The sequence below is a fragment of the Fistularia commersonii genome, unplaced genomic scaffold (assembly GCF_037954325.1).
Source record: "Fistularia commersonii isolate RoL2024-O1a breed Wild unplaced genomic scaffold, RoL_Fcom_v1.0 HiC_scaffold_42, whole genome shotgun sequence".
NCBI classification, from domain to species: Eukaryota; Metazoa; Chordata; class Actinopteri; order Syngnathiformes; family Fistulariidae; genus Fistularia; species Fistularia commersonii.
The window spans coordinates 1,109,281-1,117,500 of NW_028234000.1; positions in this window are offsets into that span (position 1 = coordinate 1,109,281).

The following is an 8,220-nucleotide window of genomic DNA, read 5'->3' on the forward strand; positions in this document are numbered from 1 at the left end:
AGGAAATTACAGATGAGGCTATAATTTCTAATGAAAACTTTAAATTCTATAGCCACGTATACACTTCGACATTGTCAAAAAGCGATTGTGACTCCTTTCCATTAAATATTCCTCAATATATCCCAAAAATAAACAACAAACAATATATGTTTGTTTATATATGTTTATATATAAACAACAAAAAATATACAGTTTGATGTCTGAGATTCCTTGTGAATCGCCAACTTAATTACATGTCGTATTCCCCTTGCATTTTTTTTTTTTGGTTTTAATTTCATTTGTCTATCTATTTATCTAATTATTTCCTTTTAATTTCGTTTTTTGTCTAGCACTGTAAATTTCTCACAAACCTGTAACACTATTAACTTCTCATTACATACAGAACAAATGTCCTCATGTCCGTTGCTTCCTCATGCCTGGTTGTTTCATTGACATTCAGTTCTACCTTGCTATGTTTATTTGTACATTTGTATATTTGGGTGTACTATTTATGTTCAATTAAAAACAGTTTGATGTCTGAGATTCCCTGTGAACCGCCAACTTAATTACATGTTATATTCCCCTCACAATTTTTTTTTTTTCGTTTTTAATTTTATTTTTCTATCTATTTATTTAATTATATCCTTTTAATTTTCTTTTTTTGTCTAGCATTAAAAATTTCTCGCAAACCGTTAACACTATTAACTTCTGATTACTTACAGCACGAATGCGCTTATGCCCCCCCACCCCCCACCCCCCCGCTTTTCCGTACGGTGGCAGACACTGAGATCGAAAGCAAATGGGTGTCATTGAAATGCAGTAACAGGGTGATAACAGCCGTGTTCGAAGTGTGTAGGGGCTTATAGGAGAGCAGAAGCACGTCACGCAATTCACCTGAGTTCGGAGGATCGGGAGTACCAGGGCCCATAGCGGAGAAGCGGAAGAGCGGAGTTATGTGTCTCTTCTCAAAGGCCGGGAAGCTGGGGGGCAGCAGGACCCCTTAGAGCGGCTAATGTGAGCCTTCTCCGGACATAGATCACCCGGACTTATGACTGGAGCTCCCGGACCTCTGGGCACACACATATGTGAATGAGTGGATGAGCTAATGTTGGTTTGGTTGTGGAAACGTTTCGGCCAATGCTATTAGCACAGCTATGATGAGTTCAGGTGTGTCTGTGTGTGTTTGTGTGTTTGTGTGTGTGTATGCGTGTGTATGTGTGTGTGTGTGTGTGTGTGTGTGTGTGTGTGTGCGTGTGTTTGTGTGTGTGTGAGAGTTTGTTTTTGTGGGTTGGGGGGGGTTCCCGCGGACACGGAGTACCAGGGCCTCAGGCGGATGAGGTGAGGAGCGGAGGAGAGCAGAAGCCCGGACCGTGATTCGCTTGTGTCCAGCGGTTCGGGAGTTCCAGGGCCCGAAACGGAGGAGCGGAGGAGCGGAGGACGGCAAAACCCCTTTCTGCAATTCGCCTGAGTCCGGCGGATCGGTAATACCTGGTTCCGCAGCGGAGGAGCGGAGGAGTGGAGGAGATGTTTCTCTTCTCAGAGGCGGCGAGGGGGGGGGACAGGACCCCTTACCCTTACCCCCCCCGGACGTTTGATTGGAGCTCCCGGACCTCCGGGCACGCACATGCGAATGACTGGATCACAGGGAGTGCCAGGGCCTGGAGCGGATGAGCAGAGGAGAGGCGGAGGGCAGAAGCCCGGCCCTGTTCAAGAGTTCCAGGGTCCAAAGCGGGGGAGCGAAGAAGCGGAGGAGGGGAGGAGAGCAGAAGAGCAAAAAACTGGCCCGGAATTCACCGAAGTCCCGCGGATCGGGAGTTCCAGGGCCCGGAGCGGAAGAGCGGAGGAGCGGAGGAGAGGAGGAGCGGAGCAAAGCTAAGCCCGTCTTAACAACAAGGAAATTACAGATGAGGCTATAATTTCTAATGAAAACTTTAAATTCTATAGCCACGTATACACTTCGACATTGTCAAAAAGCGATTGTGACTCCTTTCCATTAAATATTCCTCAATATATCCCAAAAATAAACAACAAACAATATATGATTGTTTATATATGTTTATATATAAACAACAAAAAATATACAGTTTGATGTCTGAGATTCCTTGTGAATCGCCAACTTAATTACATGTCGTATTCCCCTTGCATTTTTTTTTTTTGGTTTTAATTTCATTTGTCTATCTATTTATCTAATTATTTCCTTTTAATTTCGTTTTTTGTCTAGCACTGTAAATTTCTCACAAACCTGTAACACTATTAACTTCTCATTACATACAGAACAAATGTCCTCATGTCCGTTGCTTCCTCATGCCTGGTTGTTTCATTGACATTCAGTTCTACCTTGCTATGTTTATTTGTACATTTGTATATTTGGGTGTACTATTTATGTTCAATTAAAAACAGTTTGATGTCTGAGATTCCCTGTGAACCGCCAACTTAATTACATGTTATATTCCCCTCACAATTTTTTTTTTTTCGTTTTTAATTTTATTTTTCTATCTATTTATTTAATTATATCCTTTTAATTTTCTTTTTTTGTCTAGCATTAAAAATTTCTCGCAAACCGTTAACACTATTAACTTCTGATTACTTACAGCACGAATGCGCTTATCCCCCCCCCACCCCCCACCCCCCGCTTTTTGCGTACGGTGGCAGACACTGAGATCGAAAGCAAATGGGTGTCATTGAAATGCAGTAACAGGGTGATAACAGCCGTGTTCGAAGTGTGTAGGGGCTTATAGGAGAGCAGAAGCACGTCACGCAATTCACCTGAGTTCGGAGGATCGGGAGTACCAGGGCCCATAGCGGAGAAGCGGAAGAGCGGAGTTATGTGTCTCTTCTCAAAGGCCGGGAAGCTGGGGGGCAGCAGGACCCCTTAGAGCGGCTAATGTGAGCCTTCTCCGGACATAGATCACCCGGACTTATGACTGGAGCTCCCGGACCTCTGGGCACACACATATGTGAATGAGTGGATGAGCTAATGTTGGTTTGGTTGTGGAAACGTTTCGGCCAATGCTATTAGCACAGCTATGATGAGTTCAGGTGTGTCTGTGTGTGTTTGTGTGTTTGTGTGTGTGTATGCGTGTGTATGTGTGTGTGTGTGTGTGTGTGTGTGTGTGCGTGTGTTTGTGTGTGTGTGAGAGTTTGTTTTTGTGGGTTGGGGGGGGTTCCCGCGGACACGGAGTACCAGGGCCTGGAGCGGATGAGGTTAGGAGCGGAGGAGAGCAGAAGCCCGGACCGTGATTCGCTTGTGTCCAGCGGTTCGGGAGTTCCAGGGCCCGAAACGGAGGAGCGGAGGAGCGGAGGACGGCAAAACCCCTTTCTGCAATTCGCCTGAGTCCGGCGGATCGGTAATACCTGGTTCCGCAGCGGAGGAGCGGAGGAGTGGAGGAGATGTTTCTCTTCTCAGAGGCGGTGAGGGGTGGGGACAGGACCCCTTACCCTTACCCCCCCCGGACGTTTGATTGGAGCTCCCGGACCTCCGGGCACGCACATGCGAATGACTGGATCACAGGGAGTGCCAGGGCCTGGAGCGGATGAGCAGAGGAGAGGCGGAGGGCAGAAGCCCGGCCCTGTTCAAGAGTTCCAGGGTCCAAAGCGGGGGAGCGAAGAAGCGGAGGAGGGGAGGAGAGCAGAAGAGCAAAAAACTGGCCCGGCATTCACCGAAGTCCCGCGGATCGGGAGTTCCAGGGCCCGGAGCGGAAGAGCGGAGGAGCGGAGGAGAGGAGGAGCGGAGCAAAGCGGAAGCCCGTCTTAACAACAAGGAAATTACAGATGAGGCTATAATTTCTAATGAAAACTTTAAATTCTATAGCCACGTATACACTTCGACATTGTCAAAAAGCGATTGTGACTCCTTTCCATTAAATATTCCTCAATATATCCCAAAAATAAACAACAAACAATATATGTTTGTTTATATATGTTTATATATAAACAACAAAAAATATACAGTTTGATGTCTGAGATTCCTTGTGAATCGCCAACTTAATTACATGTCGTATTCCCCTTGCATTTTTTTTTTTTGGTTTTAATTTCATTTGTCTATCTATTTATCTAATTATTTCCTTTTAATTTCGTTTTTTGTCTAGCACTGTAAATTTCTCACAAACCTGTAACACTATTAACTTCTCATTACATACAGAACAAATGTCCTCATGTCCGTTGCTTCCTCATGCCTGGTTGTTTCATTGACATTCAGTTCTACCTTGCTATGTTTATTTGTACATTTGTATATTTGGGTGTACTATTTATGTTCAATTAAAAACAGTTTGATGTCTGAGATTCCCTGTGAACCGCCAACTTAATTACATGTTATATTCCCCTCACAATTTTTTTTTTTTCGTTTTTAATTTTATTTTTCTATCTATTTATTTAATTATATCCTTTTAATTTTCTTTTTTTGTCTAGCATTAAAAATTTCTCGCAAACCGTTAACACTATTAACTTCTGATTACTTACAGCACGAATGCGCTTATGCCCCCCCACCCCCCACCCCCCCGCTTTTCCGTACGGTGGCAGACACTGAGATCGAAAGCAAATGGGTGTCATTGAAATGCAGTAACAGGGTGATAACAGCCGTGTTCGAAGTGTGTAGGGGCTTATAGGAGAGCAGAAGCACGTCACGCAATTCACCTGAGTTCGGAGGATCGGGAGTACCAGGGCCCATAGCGGAGAAGCGGAAGAGCGGAGTTATGTGTCTCTTCTCAAAGGCCGGGAAGCTGGGGGGCAGCAGGACCCCTTAGAGCGGCTAATGTGAGCCTTCTCCGGACATAGATCACCCGGACTTATGACTGGAGCTCCCGGACCTCTGGGCACACACATATGTGAATGAGTGGATGAGCTAATGTTGGTTTGGTTGTGGAAACGTTTCGGCCAATGCTATTAGCACAGCTATGATGAGTTCAGGTGTGTCTGTGTGTGTTTGTGTGTTTGTGTGTGTGTATGCGTGTGTATGTGTGTGTGTGTGTGTGTGTGTGTGTGTGTGTGTGCGTGTGTTTGTGTGTGTGTGAGAGTTTGTTTTTGTGGGTTGGGGGGGGTTCCCGCGGACACGGAGTACCAGGGCCTCGAGCGGATGAGGTGAGGAGCGGAGGAGAGCAGAAGCCCGGACCGTGATTCGCTTGTGTCCAGCGGTTCGGGAGTTCCAGGGCCCGAAACGGAGGAGCGGAGGAGCGGAGGACGGCAAAACCCCTTTCTGCAATTCGCCTGAGTCCGGCGGATCGGTAATACCTGGTTCCGCAGCGGAGGAGCGGAGGAGTGGAGGAGATGTTTCTCTTCTCAGAGGCGGCGAGGGGGGGGGACAGGACCCCTTACCCTTACCCCCCCCGGACGTTTGATTGGAGCTCCCGGACCTCCGGGCACGCACATGCGAATGACTGGATCACAGGGAGTGCCAGGGCCTGGAGCGGATGAGCAGAGGAGAGGCGGAGGGCAGAAGCCCGGCCCTGTTCAAGAGTTCCAGGGTCCAAAGCGGGGGAGCGAAGAAGCGGAGGAGGGGAGGAGAGCAGAAGAGCAAAAAACTGGCCCGGAATTCACCGAAGTCCCGCGGATCGGGAGTTCCAGGGCCCGGAGCGGAAGAGCGGAGGAGCGGAGGAGAGGAGGAGCGGAGCAAAGCTAAGCCCGTCTTAACAACAAGGAAATTACAGATGAGGCTATAATTTCTAATGAAAACTTTAAATTCTATAGCCACGTATACACTTCGACATTGTCAAAAAGCGATTGTGACTCCTTTCCATTAAATATTCCTCAATATATCCCAAAAATAAACAACAAACAATATATGATTGTTTATATATGTTTATATATAAACAACAAAAAATATACAGTTTGATGTCTGAGATTCCTTGTGAATCGCCAACTTAATTACATGTCGTATTCCCCTTGCATTTTTTTTTTTTGGTTTTAATTTCATTTGTCTATCTATTTATCTAATTATTTCCTTTTAATTTCGTTTTTTGTCTAGCACTGTAAATTTCTCACAAACCTGTAACACTATTAACTTCTCATTACATACAGAACAAATGTCCTCATGTCCGTTGCTTCCTCATGCCTGGTTGTTTCATTGACATTCAGTTCTACCTTGCTATGTTTATTTGTACATTTGTATATTTGGGTGTACTATTTATGTTCAATTAAAAACAGTTTGATGTCTGAGATTCCCTGTGAACCGCCAACTTAATTACATGTTATATTCCCCTCACAATTTTTTTTTTTTCGTTTTTAATTTTATTTTTCTATCTATTTATTTAATTATATCCTTTTAATTTTCTTTTTTTGTCTAGCATTAAAAATTTCTCGCAAACCGTTAACACTATTAACTTCTGATTACTTACAGCACGAATGCGCTTATCCCCCCCCCACCCCCCACCCCCCGCTTTTTGCGTACGGTGGCAGACACTGAGATCGAAAGCAAATGGGTGTCATTGAAATGCAGTAACAGGGTGATAACAGCCGTGTTCGAAGTGTGTAGGGGCTTATAGGAGAGCAGAAGCACGTCACGCAATTCACCTGAGTTCGGAGGATCGGGAGTACCAGGGCCCATAGCGGAGAAGCGGAAGAGCGGAGTTATGTGTCTCTTCTCAAAGGCCGGGAAGCTGGGGGGCAGCAGGACCCCTTAGAGCGGCTAATGTGAGCCTTCTCCGGACATAGATCACCCGGACTTATGACTGGAGCTCCCGGACCTCTGGGCACACACATATGTGAATGAGTGGATGAGCTAATGTTGGTTTGGTTGTGGAAACGTTTCGGCCAATGCTATTAGCACAGCTATGATGAGTTCAGGTGTGTCTGTGTGTGTTTGTGTGTTTGTGTGTGTGTATGCGTGTGTATGTGTGTGTGTGTGTGTGTGTGTGTGTGTGCGTGTGTTTGTGTGTGTGTGAGAGTTTGTTTTTGTGGGTTGGGGGGGGTTCCCGCGGACACGGAGTACCAGGGCCTCGAGCGGATGAGGTGAGGAGCGGAGGAGAGCAGAAGCCCGGACCGTGATTCGCTTGTGTCCAGCGGTTCGGGAGTTCCAGGGCCCGAAACGGAGGAGCGGAGGAGCGGAGGACGGCAAAACCCCTTTCTGCAATTCGCCTGAGTCCGGCGGATCGGTAATACCTGGTTCCGCAGCGGAGGAGCGGAGGAGTGGAGGAGATGTTTCTCTTCTCAGAGGCGGCGAGGGGGGGGGACAGGACCCCTTACCCTTACCCCCCCCGGACGTTTGAGTGGAGCTCCCGGACCTCTGGGCACGCACATGCGAATGACTGGATCACAGGGAGTGCCAGGGCCTGGAGCGGATGAGCAGAGGAGAGGCGGAGGGCAGAAGCCCGGCCCTGTTCAAGAGTTCCAGGGTCCAAAGCGGGGGAGCGAAGAAGCGGAGGAGGGGAGGAGAGCAGAAGAGCAAAAAACTGGCCCGGAATTCACCGAAGTCCCGCGGATCGGGAGTTCCAGGGCCCGGAGCGGAAGAGCGGAGGAGAGGAGGAGCGGAGCAAAGCGGAAGCCCGTCTTAACAACAAGGAAATTACAGATGAGGCTATCATTTCCAATGAAAACTTTAAATTCTATAGCCACCTATACACTTCGACATTGTCAAAAAACGATTGTGACTCCTTTCCATTAAATATTCCTCAATATATCCCAAAAATAAACAACAAACAATATATGTTTGTTTATATATGTTTATATATAAACAACAAAAAATATACAGTTTGATGTCTGAGATTCCTTGTGAATCGCCAACTTAATTACATGTCGTATTCCCCTTGCATTTTTTTTTTTCGGTTTTAATTTCATTGGTCTATCTATTTATTTAATTATTTCCTTTTAATTACTTTTTTTGTCTAGCACTGTAAATTTCTCACAAACCGTTAACACTATTAACTTCTGATTACATACAGAACGAATGTCCTTATGTCCTTTTCTTCTTCATGCCTGGTTGTTTCATTGACATTCAGTTCTACCTTGCCATGTTTATTTGTACATTTGCGTGTACTATTTATGTTCAATTAAAAAAAAAAAAAAAAAAAGAATGAGAGGCTGAGAAAATCTCCATGTCTCTCTCTCTCCCCCCCTTAATGCCCCCCCGCTTTTTCCGTACGTTGGCAGACAATGAGATCAAAAGCAAATGGGTGTCATCGTAATGCAGTAACAGGGTGATAAAGGCCATGTTAGAAGTGTGTATGGGCTTATTTTACAGGCTTTCCCCTGGTACTCCATGGATTACCAGGGGCGTTTCTGCCGTGAAGCTGAAAGGAGCTGTTTCGGTGT